The sequence below is a fragment of the Aedes aegypti genome, chromosome 3 (assembly GCF_002204515.2).
Source record: "Aedes aegypti strain LVP_AGWG chromosome 3, AaegL5.0 Primary Assembly, whole genome shotgun sequence".
NCBI classification, from domain to species: domain Eukaryota; kingdom Metazoa; phylum Arthropoda; class Insecta; order Diptera; family Culicidae; genus Aedes; species Aedes aegypti.
In genome coordinates this window covers 142,925,418-142,938,505 of record NC_035109.1, presented here as the reverse complement: position 1 = coordinate 142,938,505, position 13,088 = coordinate 142,925,418, and the positions used below count along the sequence as shown (strand labels likewise).

Below are 13,088 nucleotides of genomic sequence, written 5' to 3'. Positions count from 1 at the left end.
AATGTTCGGAGGGCCATAGTGCGCAGTTTAGCTTAGAGTCCTTCTCTGGCACTCGGACGATGATCAGCCGCCCCTGACATGGGGAACAGACGCTGTTGTGAGCCGCTCCTAACATGGAGTACAGACGCTCAAGGTTTGCAGAAGCAAACCCCCCCTTCCCTGTCAGCATACGACCAAAGTTCCCACCGGGGGTTGGTTACCCGATCTTCCCTAAGGTTACTCGTACCCCGGCCAGTACCGCGAGGAGGTAGGGATAGGAGTTGCTGGGCAAGAGGCTAAGGACCGCACAGAGGGGTCTATTTTATTCCTTCAGGTACGCGAGGTACCAATGGTACGCCATGCCCAGCCATTTACCAACCGGCTCTTGCCAGTACAGTAGTTCAAAAACGTGAATCTCATCAAGTAGCCTATGTTCGGTGTATGAATTTTCTAAATCATTAGTGTGATTGAAGGCTCTAAATGCGGGAAATGCAGCGGGAAATAGAACATTTTTCTACAGTAATTTTGAGTTGCCTTTAGCAACGGGTGTTTGGCTATTTTCAAGGTTTTTTTCCTACCGCAGCGATGGGCGTGAATTTCATTGGCTTCGCTGACTGTGATTTGCTTTGCTTGGCTACTGTAGAGTGAATTTCAAGATTTTTCCCAACCCTGCTCCAGATATGCTGAAGGGGATCATCGAGGGGCTTTTTCCGCGCCATAACCCTAGTCCTTGGCCTCCTTTTGTAGGACAACTGGGGACTAGGGCCAGTGATGAGGAGAGGGTAACCGATGAGGAACTTGCAGGGATTGCAAAATCTCTTAGAATAGGTAAGGCACCAGGTCCGGATGGAATTCCAAACCTGGCCTTAAAAGTAGCAATTGCGGAGGCTCCCGGGATGTTCAGATCTGCCATGCAGAAATGCCTGGACGAGGGAGTTTTTCCAGAGATGTGGAAGCGGCAGAGCCAGGTACTATTGCCAAAGGCGGGAAAACCAACCGGTGAACCGTCGGCATATAGACCAATATGCTTGAGCGACACGGCGGGGAAGGTGCTCGAGAAGATCATCCTCAACAGACTGTTGAGGTACACCGAGGATGTAAATGATTTCTCTGAATGGCTTTTGGAAAGGGAGGTCGACCTTAGATGCTATTTTGACGGTTAAAAAAACCACTGAGATAGCACTCCAGCGTAAGAGGACGGGGATTCGCTACTGCGCTGTAGTGACTCTGGATGTAAGGAACGCATTCAATAGTGCTAGTTAGGCGGCTATTGCTGATGCGCTCCTGCGTCTGGGGATACCCGAGTACCTGTATAAGATTCTCGGGAGTTACTTCCAGGATCGGGTACTAGTCTACGACACAGAGGTGGGTCGGAAGTGCTTTCACATAACCTCAGGAGTCCCTCAAGGTTCCATCCTGGGTCCGGTGTTATGGAATGTCATGTACGACGATGTGTTGAGATTAAGATTCCTAGCGGGTGTGGTCATTGTTGGCTTTGCCAACGATATTACGCTTGAGGTCTACGGTGAATGGATCGAAGAAGTGGAATTGACTGCAGCCCACTCGATCGCAATTGTGGAGCAGTGGACGACTTCCATGAAACTGGAATTCCCAGACAACCAGAATGTACGTATAATGAAATCACGTTTTGCGTTATGCGATGCTTATATGCGCAAAGTTTCACGTATAAGATGATGCGAAAAGGCCTTATACGTACAAAAGTGGAGGCGCTATACGTGCATATTTTGTATGATGAAAAATAACATGCTACGCGAGTGCGTAAATTTTCTTGCGAACTAGTCTGCACTCTTATGCGACTTAATTTATCATAACAAAATTGATTTGACAGCTGGTACGGATTGATCCGACTTACTTTTTACGAGTATACGGGACGAAACGGAATGTTCATATGAACTCAAAAAATAGCATTTTAAGTGAGGAAACTCATCGATCAAACGATATCATCCACCATGTAGTGCGGGTGTGATGAAATTTGTGCAAATAAACGACTTTGTTCGTAAACTGTTATGCGACTTCTGGTTGTCTGGGTTGGCTCACCACAAAACTGAGGCGCTTGTTGTTAACAACCGAAAATCGGTGCAGCAAGCAGTGATCAGTGTAGGCGACTACACGATCACTTCGAAGCGCTCCGTCAAACACTTGGGGGTGATGATCGACGATAAGCTTACCTTCGGTAGCCACGTTGATTATGCCTGCAAGAGAGCCTCCACAGCTATTGTGGCACTGTCTCGGATGATGTCCAATAGCTCTGCGGTGTACGCCAGTATCAGTAAGCGTAAGCTTCTGGCCAGTGTCGCCTCGTCCATACTGAGGTATGGTGGCCCTGCTTGGGGCACGGCATTAAGTACCAACAGCTACCGTAGTAAGCTAGAATGTACTTAGGGGCGGTCCATTAATTTTTTTTTTTTATTTAAATGTTTATTTATTAGGCTCATGCGCCATTAAGCATTACGGAGCCGAGATCTTTGAAACTTATGTTACAATTTCAAGTTTACTTCTTAACAATAGGGTTAGTTTTGGGGAACCGTAAAACTCGCGGTTTGGCCGAGGTTAGGGGGAACAATAATATTCAGGAAGGGATAGGATATAGGGGCTTTACGTTGACATCAAGCAGCGTAGGGTTGTGGCTTTTATGCTGCTGATCGAACGTTGAGTAGACAATGACAACCTGTAACGATACAAAAAGACGGGTTTCGAGGGGACACAAGGTGGACAAGCGAAACGACAAGACGGGGGGATCAAACAGAAATCTCGGCTTTTTTGATAAAATCGTACACTAGCTTCATATAGTCTAGGTCAAGCTTACCCAACACATCTCTAATGTCTTCCTTTACTGGTTTCCTTTGGGCCCTGAGGGATAGACATAAATCGGATCTGGCAATATCATATTCGGGGCATTCCCAAACCACATGGTTGGCGTCTTGATAGCCCGCACCACAGCTGCAGTGATTGCTGTCTATGAGCCCTATTCGATAGAAGTGTGAGCCTAAAGCATAGTGATTGGACATCAGGCGACACATTACCTTGATAAAGTCTCGACTGATGTCCAAACCCTTAAACCAAGGTTTCTTCGATACCTGTGGGAGAATGGAATGTAACCACCTGCCCATGTCTCCTGCATCCCATTTTTGTTGCCAGCTGATCAAAGCATGTTGACGAGCAATCGTAAAAAAATCATCAAAGGCGATTTGTCGGTCATAAGTAACGCCTTCTATAGCGCCCACCTTGGCGAGCGAGTCCGCTTTCTCATTACCCGGAATAGAGCAATGGGAAGGGACCCAAACCAAGGTGATAGTATATGATTGATTCGATAAAGCACTCAGGGAAGATCGTATTTTCCTAAGGAAATACGGAGAGTGCTTTACCGGCCTCATTGAACGAATAGCCTCCAAGGAGCTGAGGCTATCCGTAAAAATGAAGTATTGATCAGAGGGAAGAGAGGCAATTCGCTCTAATGCGTAATGTATAGCCGCTAATTCCGCGACATATACGGAGCAAGGGTTCTGAAGTTTATGGGCGGCGCTATGAACTTCATTAAATACACCAAAACCAGTGGAATCATTTGTTTTTGACCCGTCGGTGTAAAACTTTTTGTCGCAGCTGACTTGACCGAACTTTCTTGCAAAAATTTTTGGTATGTGCTCCGAGCGAAGCAGATCTGGTATTCCACGGATATCTTGCCTCATGGACAGATCAAAAACTATAGAGGTATTGTAGAAGCTTGGGAAGCAACTACGGTTGGAAACATTCGAAGAAGGGTTAATCTCCAGAGTCATATATAAGTAATACAGATTCATAAATCTTGTTTGCGGATTACGTTCGATTAGCTTTTCAAAATTCTCAATTACCAATGGGTTTGACACTTCACAGCGGATGAGGAACCTTAACGACAATTCTACGAAACGATCTGATAAAGGCAGTACTCCTGCTAATACCTCCAAACTCATAGTGTGAGTCGAGTTCATGCATCCTAGCGCGATCCGAAGACAGCGGTATTGGATACGCTGGATCTTCAGGATATGTGTTTTCGCGGCGGATTGAAAACAAAAACTACCGTATTCGAGGACCGATAGGATCGTTGTGCGATATAGCATTATCAGATCTTCCGGATGGGCTCCCCACCACGTTCCTGTGAGTGTACGCATGAAGTTGATTCGTTGTTGGCACTTCTGGTACAGATACTTGATGTGCTTTCCCCAGGTGCATTTGGAGTCGAACCAGACCCCTAAATACATATGTGAAAGTCCTTGAGTTATTTCCTTACCCAAAATGTGAAGCTTAATCTCTGCTGGATCATGCTTCCTAGAAAAGACAACCAACTCAGTTTTCTCCGGAGAGAATTCGATACCCAGCTTTGCGGCCCAAGTGGACAAATTGTCCAGAGTATCTTGCAATGGTCCTTGCAGATCGTCCGCCACTGGTCCTGTTACCGAAACAACGGCATCATCCGCAAGCTGTCTTAGCGAGCAATTTCCCACGAGACAATCATCAATGTCTCTGACATAAAAATTGTAAAGAAGGGGGCTTAAGCATGAGCCCTGGGGGAGACCCATGTAACTAATTCGTGAAGTTGTCGAGGTTCCATGTGCAAAATTCATGTGCTTCTCAGACAACAAATTATACAAGTAGTTATTTAGAATTGGGGAAAATCCACATTGGTGGAGTTTGTCTGAAAGGACATCAACGCAAACTGCATCAAAAGCCCCCTTAATATCCAAGAAAACTGAACCCATTTGCTCCTTTTGAGCGAAGGCAAGCTGAATTTCTGTAGAAAGCAACGCAAGACAGTCGATCGTCCCCTTGCCTCTGCGGAAACCAAACTGAGTATCTGAGAGAAGGCCATTCGATTCAACCCATTTGTCCAGTCGAGAGAGAATCATCTTCTCTAACAACTTCCGTAGACACGACAACATCGCAATAGGACGGTACGAGTTGTGGTCTGACGCAGGCTTTCCTGGCTTTTGGATGGCAATAACTCTCACATGTCTCCAATCATCCGGAACAATGTTGCTCTCCAAGAATACATTGAATAAGTTCAACAAGCGCCTCTTCGCGACGTCTGGGAGGTTTTTGAGCAAGTTGAACTTGATCCTGTCCATTCCTGGGGCAGAATTATTACATGAAAGGAGAGCAAGTGATTCTGCCATCGAAAAGGGCAGGTCAATTTCGTTCCGTTCGATTGTACAGTCACGAGTTATGGTTTGTACTTGGACAGAATCCGGACAAACTTTCTTTGCGAAATCGAATATCCATCGGTGAGAGCTTTCTCGATCCTCATTCACCGGTACCGCGTTTCGCATTTTTCTACCGACCGTCCAAAGGGTTTGCATTGACGTTTCCCGAGTTAGCCCGTTGACGAAATTTCTCCAGTATCCGCGTTTTTTCGCTTTCACGAGGTTCTTGAACTTGCGATCAAGAGAAGAATACTGCTCGAAGTTACCCCGTGTGCCTCGTTTCCTGTATTCTTTGAACGCGACGGATCGTTCGCGGTAGACTCTGGTGCATTCATCATCCCACCACGGAGTGGGAGATCGTCTTCGTACCGTCGATCCCGGGACCGGTTTACGCTGAGCCTGAAGAGCACTGTTTATAATCAGCGCTGACCAAAACTGATATTCTTCCAACGGAGGAAGTATATCGACCGACTGCTCTCCTGCGGAGATCGTCTCAGCGTATATCTTCCAATCGATATGCTTCGTGAGGTCATACGCGACATTGATTTGGAGTGACTGACGTGAGTTATTGGTAACTGAGATTTTAATAGGCAGGTGATCACTACCATGGGGATCTTGGATTACTTTCCACGTGCAATCCAATGATAGTGAATTCGAACAGATTGAGAGGTCTAACATGCTCGGAGGATCTGGAGGTTTTATGCGTGTTGCTTCCCCAGTGTTTAAAATTGCCAAGTTAAAGTAGTCGCAGAGATCATAAATTAAGGTTGCACGGTTGTCATCCTTCGGTGACCCCCAGGCTGTACCGTGAGAATTAAAATCTCCTAGGATCAACCGTGGTGCAGGCATAGCTTCGCATATTGCTGCAAGGTCTCTTCGAGACACTCTAGCATTTGGAGGAATGTATATGCTGGCTACGCTGAAGCTTTTACCTCGGGCATTAATATGACATGCAACTGCTTCAATACCTATCATCGAGGGGAAGTCAATTCTGTAGAAGGAGTGGAGCTTATTGATCCCCAAAAGCACTCCTCCATAGCCATCCACTCGATCCAAACGAATAATGTTAAAGTCGTGGAAAGTGACATCTTTATCCGAAGTAAGCCATGTTTCACAAAGAGCAAATATGTCACAGCGAGAGCTATGAACTAAAAATTTAAACGCGTCTATATTTTTCAAAATGCTTCTACAATTCCACTGTAGCACATCGACCATATCCCCGACCTCATTGGACAGATTATCCATCGAAAGATATGAAAGAGTCGAGAATCGGCCATTTTGAAGCCAGTTGCTTCAAAAAAGGTTTCACCAAGGAAAGTGCCATGTTAATAAGGCTTCTTATAGCGGGTGAGAGTTCCATCGTTTCGAAAATGATATCCACTAACCCAGAAAGAGTCAGCTTTCCGGAAGCATCAATGGGCTTCTGCTGACTAGTTTGTTGATTTTCTGGGCGATAAATTGGAACAACTGGGGTTTTAGATGTTCCAGGAAGTGACGGAAAGTCTCCAGCTGAGAATTTAAAACCTGGAGGTGAATCCATTTTGTTGCTTCCGCCACTTCTTGATTTTAACAGAGGGGTCTGAAGAGTTTTTGTAAAGCGTGCTGCTGCGAGTGCCGTTTTGCAACAGCTCGCTTCCTCTTCGTTCCTGTCTCAATGACGGTATACTCTTCCGCTCCCTCAGAGTCAGAGCCTTGATCATTGTCCGGCAGGGATGTGAAGATATTATTGCTGGTGATAGAATGGGCCGATGGAGCAACAGTTGGAGCGATCTTTTTTAGCATATCTGCATAAGATCGCCTAGACCGTTGTTTTAGCGAATTAATAGTATGTTTCTCCCGCTCTATGTACTTCGGGCATGCAGCAAGCTCGTGCGGAGCCTGGCCACAAGAAGTACATTTCGGTTCCGTATTGCAGGAACCATTGGCATGTGGATCACCGCACTTACTACAACGAGCTTTGTTGCTGCAGTAGAGTGCCGTGTGGCCCAACTGTCGGCATTTTTCGCAATGCATTACCGTTGGTACATAAAGACGAACAGGTAATCGAAGGCGACCAATCACCAGTGCACTTGGTAGAGCGGATCCAGAAAAGGTCACTCTAAAAGAATTCGACAGCTGTTTTGAACCATCAGGGTGGACTTTGTTCATTTGGCTGGCATCAAGCACCGGAACTAATGGAACGGCACGATTTTTGAACCCACCAGCTCCAGACATGATGTCAGCACGAGTTAAGTTATGTTCGGTGACCACTCCGTAGCACTCGACCACGTGACTAGGAATATAGACCTTGTACTCCATCGAAAAGAGCTCATAGGCCGCAATCTTGTTCGCCTGATCGCGATCACTAACTGTGACACGCAATTTATCTCGGCTGGGTGAGTCTACCTCAAGGATGCCTCGAAACGATTTTGTCAGATCTTTTTCGATTTGTAACTTGTTCAAAGGTTTTCCATTAGCTTTGGGCCGAAAAAAAACCACAAAGGGACCCTTAGATCCGGGTGGGTAAGCTTTTGAGCGGGGGGTCGCCGGGTTACTAGAGGGAACGGGGGTAGTAGGGGGTAGATTAAGATGGCTCGAACATGGAGATTGTTCAGGACTGTCGATTTGGTTTTCTTTAAGGGCCCGTTTATTGGAAGGGGGATTAATTGGAACATCCCCTGAAAGGGCCGAGCTTGAAGGAGTTTCAACAGTTGTTAGAGCGATGGAGGAAATACTTGTTTCGGTGGTTTCCATGGCTTCGATATGTCGAGAATCCATTATGAGATCAGTGGTTAGATAAGCAGTTGTTTCATCATCTGAAGAAATAAGGTATTCCGGCGAGCCCCCACCCGTATCGCTCGGTTCCATACGTGGTTTATTGAAAACTCCACGGGGACAAGGGAATGTTAATGTTCAATTAAACAACTAATAAAAAAGCTACTAAAACTTAAATTACAAAAAAAAATATGAAAAAGTGTATTGATATACTCCGAAGAGTGAAAAAAATAATAATAATAATAACAATTAAAAAAACTAATAATAATAATAATAATAAAGGTGACTTTGGCCTAGAGACGTAGTCCTACTTCAAAAAAAAAAATTAACGCACAAAAAAAAAACAGTGCAAATAATTTTAGGAAAAAAAAAAAAAAGATTGGGAACTACTACTGCTTGAGAACCCCTGCGTAGTAATAAAGCGGCGAGAGAGAGAACAAAAGGCAAAAGAATCAAACGAAATATTTACCACCAGCTCAGCAATACGATGCTATGGCCTTGACGCCACGTGCTTTGCCTCAGCACACACAACTGGTTGATTCGAAGGTACTTTCGCTCGCCTGTTTGTTTCGTAGAAACGTTGGAAGCCTCCACAACGGTGACGACGACAATGGTCCATTAATTACGTAAGACAAATTTCGGGGTTTTTCAACCCCCCCTCCCCCCATGGTAAGATTTTTTGTATGAAAATCAAAAATAAATTGTATGGCGCGTAAGAATTCTTAGACCCCCCCTCCCCCCATAAACCCTTACGTAATTAATGGACAGTCCCTTATAGGCTAATATGCCTGAAGATTGCGATCGCGTACCGTACCGTGTCACACGATGCACTCTGCGTCATCACTGATATGGTGCCAATTGGTATCTTCATCATGGAGGACATAGAGTGCTTCGAAATGCGCGGCACAAGAGGCATACGCAGGACTGCCAGACTGGCCTCTATGGTCAAATGGCAGCGTGCGTGGGACAGTTCCACCAAAGGAAGGTGGACCCACAGGTTGATTCCGAGGGTAGATATCTAGGTGAATAGGCACCATGGGGAACTAACATTCCACCTGACACAGGTCCTTTCGGGCCATGGTTGCTTTAGACAGTATTTACACCGTTTTGGTCATGCGGGTTCTCCCGAATGTCCAGTTTGTGCAGGTTTAGAGGAAACGGCGGAACACTTTTTGTTCGTGTGCCAGCGTTTCCGCACAATGCGTGACCGCATGCTTGCCACATGCGGTGGGGACACGACTCCAGACAATCAGGTTCAGAGGATGTGTGAAGACGAGCTTGGCTGGAATGCGGTTTCAACGGCTATCACCTTGGAGCTACAAAGGAGGTGGCGCGTGGACTCGAGGAGTGGTTAGTGCAGACGCTAAGCAACAGGTGGTCCAAGGGTTCGCAGTCGGCTACGTAGGTCATACCGGTGCCCTACGGTCGAGATCGACCCTTACAGCGATTAAGTGGCCGCGGGGAGAACATCTTGGTAGCGTTGCTGTCGTGGCGCCGGTTTACTGGGTTGGATCCGAGCCTTTGGATGTTCGTGAGGGTCGGGGCAGGTGGAGGCCCCCTTCATCAGCAATCCCAACTGGTGCTAGCTGATATGGCCTGAGCCTTCAGCAGGTCAAATTGCGGAGCACGCAGTATCAGTTCTTGATACTTGCAGAACAGCTGGGCGTGGGCGTTGTGGTTGACCCTGCCCGCCTTCAGAGGACAATGGGAGTGGTAAGGATCACCCGGGAAGCTGGCAAAGCGCCAGCATGCTACCTTGGTGGACCCCCTTAAGCGTGTCATCGATGTTCGTTGCTGCATGGCTACGCAGCTAACCTTGAGGTTGCGATGTGCAATAGCCCCTCTCCGAAGCAATGCCTTCTTGGTGGTCCCGGAGAGACGAAGGGCTTGGCGGCAATGGGAATGGTTTAGTGGGTCGGGGGTGTAGTCCTGTTTACTGCTTGCATGTAGTAAATGGTCCCCAACCCCACACTCCCGGACCTTGGTCCGGAGTCTGTTGAGCAGATTCTCCCCCCATTGTTAAGAAGGAAAAAAAGGACAATCCCAAAAGCTAGACTTATGGTTGCCCCCGCAATTTGCGCATACAAACTCTTTGGTATTTTCCTTCACAGGACAGACATCCTTAGCATGAGAAGAACCTCCGCAAATCATGCATTCAGCATCCATGCGGCAATGTTTTGTACCAAAACCCCAGTTTTGGCACTTAGTGGGGTCCTTCAGGTTTCTGGAATTATTCCCATGTTACATGGACGTCGAACATAAGTCTTGCTTTTTCTGAAGCTTCAATATTATTTAGATCACTTTGATATTCTTGAGAAAGCCCGTTCGCGAAGAATACCAGATTGGGTTCTTTTTTCATAATGATTACTTTGACTGGGGAAAATCCAAGCAAAACATTCATTCCATTTTGATCTCTTCAGGTTACTTGAGAGGCCTTTCAAGACGACTTTGAACAAACATTCAGTTTTGTCGTCATAAGTAAAATATTTGTGCTTCTTCTCTTCAATATGTTTAAGAAACCTTGATGGAAGGAAACCTTGATTTCCCTAATGCAGTTCAAGATCTGCTGCCCAAATCCCCCAAATTCGGAACAACTGATATCGTGGTCAGTTGTTCCGAATTTGGGGGGTTTGGGCACTCTTTTCTATCTAATTCATTAGTACTATATAGGAAGCTGCAGAATTATTTTCAAAATTTTATTTTGAATCTTCTGCAGAGCTTTCTTCCTGGTATTACAACAGCTAGTCCATATTGGTACAGCACACAACATGGCTGGCCTGAACATTTGTTTGAAGATCAAAAGCATGTTCTTAAGACAAAGTTTCGATTTTCTGTTAATAAGTGTATACAGACATTTGATATATTTGTTACATTTGGCTTGAATACCCTCAATGTGATTTTTAAAAGTTAAATTTTTATCTAGAATGAGCGCTAGATACTTAACTTTATATGACCAATTTATTGGAAACCCTCGCATCGTAACAACATGTCTACTTGAAGGTTTCAAATAAAGAGCTTTTAGTTTATGTTTACTTGAGTTTTGGAAGCATTAGAAGAAGTCTTCCATTTTTGCAAGTACATATTAAGAAAAAAAATTCTAAACTTATTTGCAATTTACTATAGATGACACGCAGGCTTCGTCCTTTGGCGGAGAGGCCTATGCCATAAGTAAACAAGGATTTTTGACATCCCTGAGGTAGCTCAGGTAAGTCAGATGTGAAAATATTGTATAACATTGGTCCCAAAATGCTGCCTTGAGGAACACCAACTCTTACAGGAAGTCTTTCAGACCTGGAGTTCTGATAATTAACCTGAAGTGTACGATTTGACAGATAACTTTGAATTATTCTAACAATGTATGTTGCCAAACATTGTCGAATGCTTTTTCTATGTCTAGAAGAGCAAAACCAGTAGAATAGCCTTCAGATTTGTTGGAACGGATCAAATTAGTTACACGTATCCAATTCCACATTAAATATAATACTTGACAAAGAACTCTCGAGCAAAGTGATACATGTATATTACCTGAATGATTTTATTTATTGTACATCCAATCGCTTCGACTGTAAATCCGAGCGGCTCTAATTGGACTCTCAGCGGATTGCTATTTCCACCATCAGCGTCGAGTTTTCGTCCTTGCCAGGCTTTAGGTTTATTATTGATGAAGTTTTTCCTCTTTTATTGTGGCAATAAAAGATACAACCTTCTTGTAAATACGCACTCCTAGACACACACAGACACAGATACCCCGACAGCCGTGACCTCGTGCGAGAAAATTATCCAGCTCAAGAAGGGAGGATTTGTGGTAATTTGATGCTACGGGAAGCACTTGGTTGCTGCACTTTTCACTGCTGGAGCAGGCCAGATATCAACCAGAAGGCCATTTTTTGCGAATCACTGTCCTATCCCCCATTGCACTTACTACGTCATTGTTCCGAACCGAAAAAGGGACACTTTTTACGCGTCGTTTAGCCTCCTCTTGAGATTGGCCCACTAATATCCTAGGTATCCTTGATGATGATCAATTGCCTGCTGACCTGGTGATACCGCGCACTTTGGCCATGCCCTGAATTCAACGAAAAGGACACTAAATTTACACAGTCATTCTGTAATTTGAAGATTAATTCTGGCAAAAAAGGACACACTGAAGTTGCTTCATTTCCCAGAAGGGAGGGTGGCACTATGGCAACGCCTGAGATCAAAGAATGTGCCCATCACTTTGGGTATAGAAGGTGAGTCCTTTTGGTTGGGTGAGACTTTTCCACTCGATTCCTATCCACTGGAGGTGTCGCGGAAAACTGAGAGCAAAGCGAACCGAACGGATGCCTAAATACAGGCGTTATGCTTTGCAGTATGCCGTACGTGGAAGCCAGTGAGAGAAAGATGCGCTCTGGCGGTGAGATGATAGAACGCTTTTTCTCTGTGTGGGTGATGTTGTTTACCATTCGGCGATGGGAAAATCTGTCATTGGTGTGAAATGTACAGTGGCGGGCGAAATAGAAGTATTGGATTTCTCACTGGATTACACAGAATATTATGAGTGTAGAAACATATAAGTGGCATCCAGATTTGTAGTAAGATTTTTACGATTTCACCGAAACTTTCGTTTAGAGAGTACTTTGCGTAGGCCCAAGCTGTCCAGTTCGTTCTTGCGAGCTATCTGAGTGATTTTTTATCCTAGTTTTTGCGTTTTGATTCCGAGATTGTGACTGTTCAGTCGAAGCAACGTTACATGTAATTGTTGTATTATGTATTTTTCGCAATAATATAATAACATATAATAACATTTGAATAGTTCCAAATTTAAAATGTCGACACACGAATAGATGCATTTTAGAAACAGAGGTTGCATAAATTGCATGACTTACCAAGATGAATTATGATTATGTAGCTTTTCAACGAATCTATGACAAGAGTTCGAAAGACAAAAGGTCGAAAGGACAGAAGGTCGAAAGACAAAAGGTCGAAAGGACAAAATGTCGAAGAACAAAAAAGAAGAGACAAAAGGTCGAAAATCTATTTTCAAAGAAGGATAAATTTCCCACCAAGCAAATCATTTTCGACCTTTTGTCCTTTTGACCTTTTGGCTTTCGACCTTTTATCCATAAACCCTTTTGAACCCCTCCACTAATATAACTCCTTCCTGTGACAGCCATGAAG

At 44.8% G+C, this 13,088-nt stretch overlaps 1 protein-coding gene across 1 annotated transcript in view; it reads right to left on the bottom strand.

Annotated features, from left to right (window-relative positions):
* Positions 1-12,213, bottom strand: part of LOC5574868 — a 73,487-nt gene extending 61,274 nt beyond the window's left edge. The window contains exon 1 of the mRNA XM_021852143.1: positions 11,454-12,213. The gene's annotated coding sequence lies outside the window, so the exon portion shown is untranslated. The remainder of the gene's footprint in view (positions 1-11,453) is intronic.
* Between the last annotated feature and the right edge of the window lie 875 nt (positions 12,214-13,088).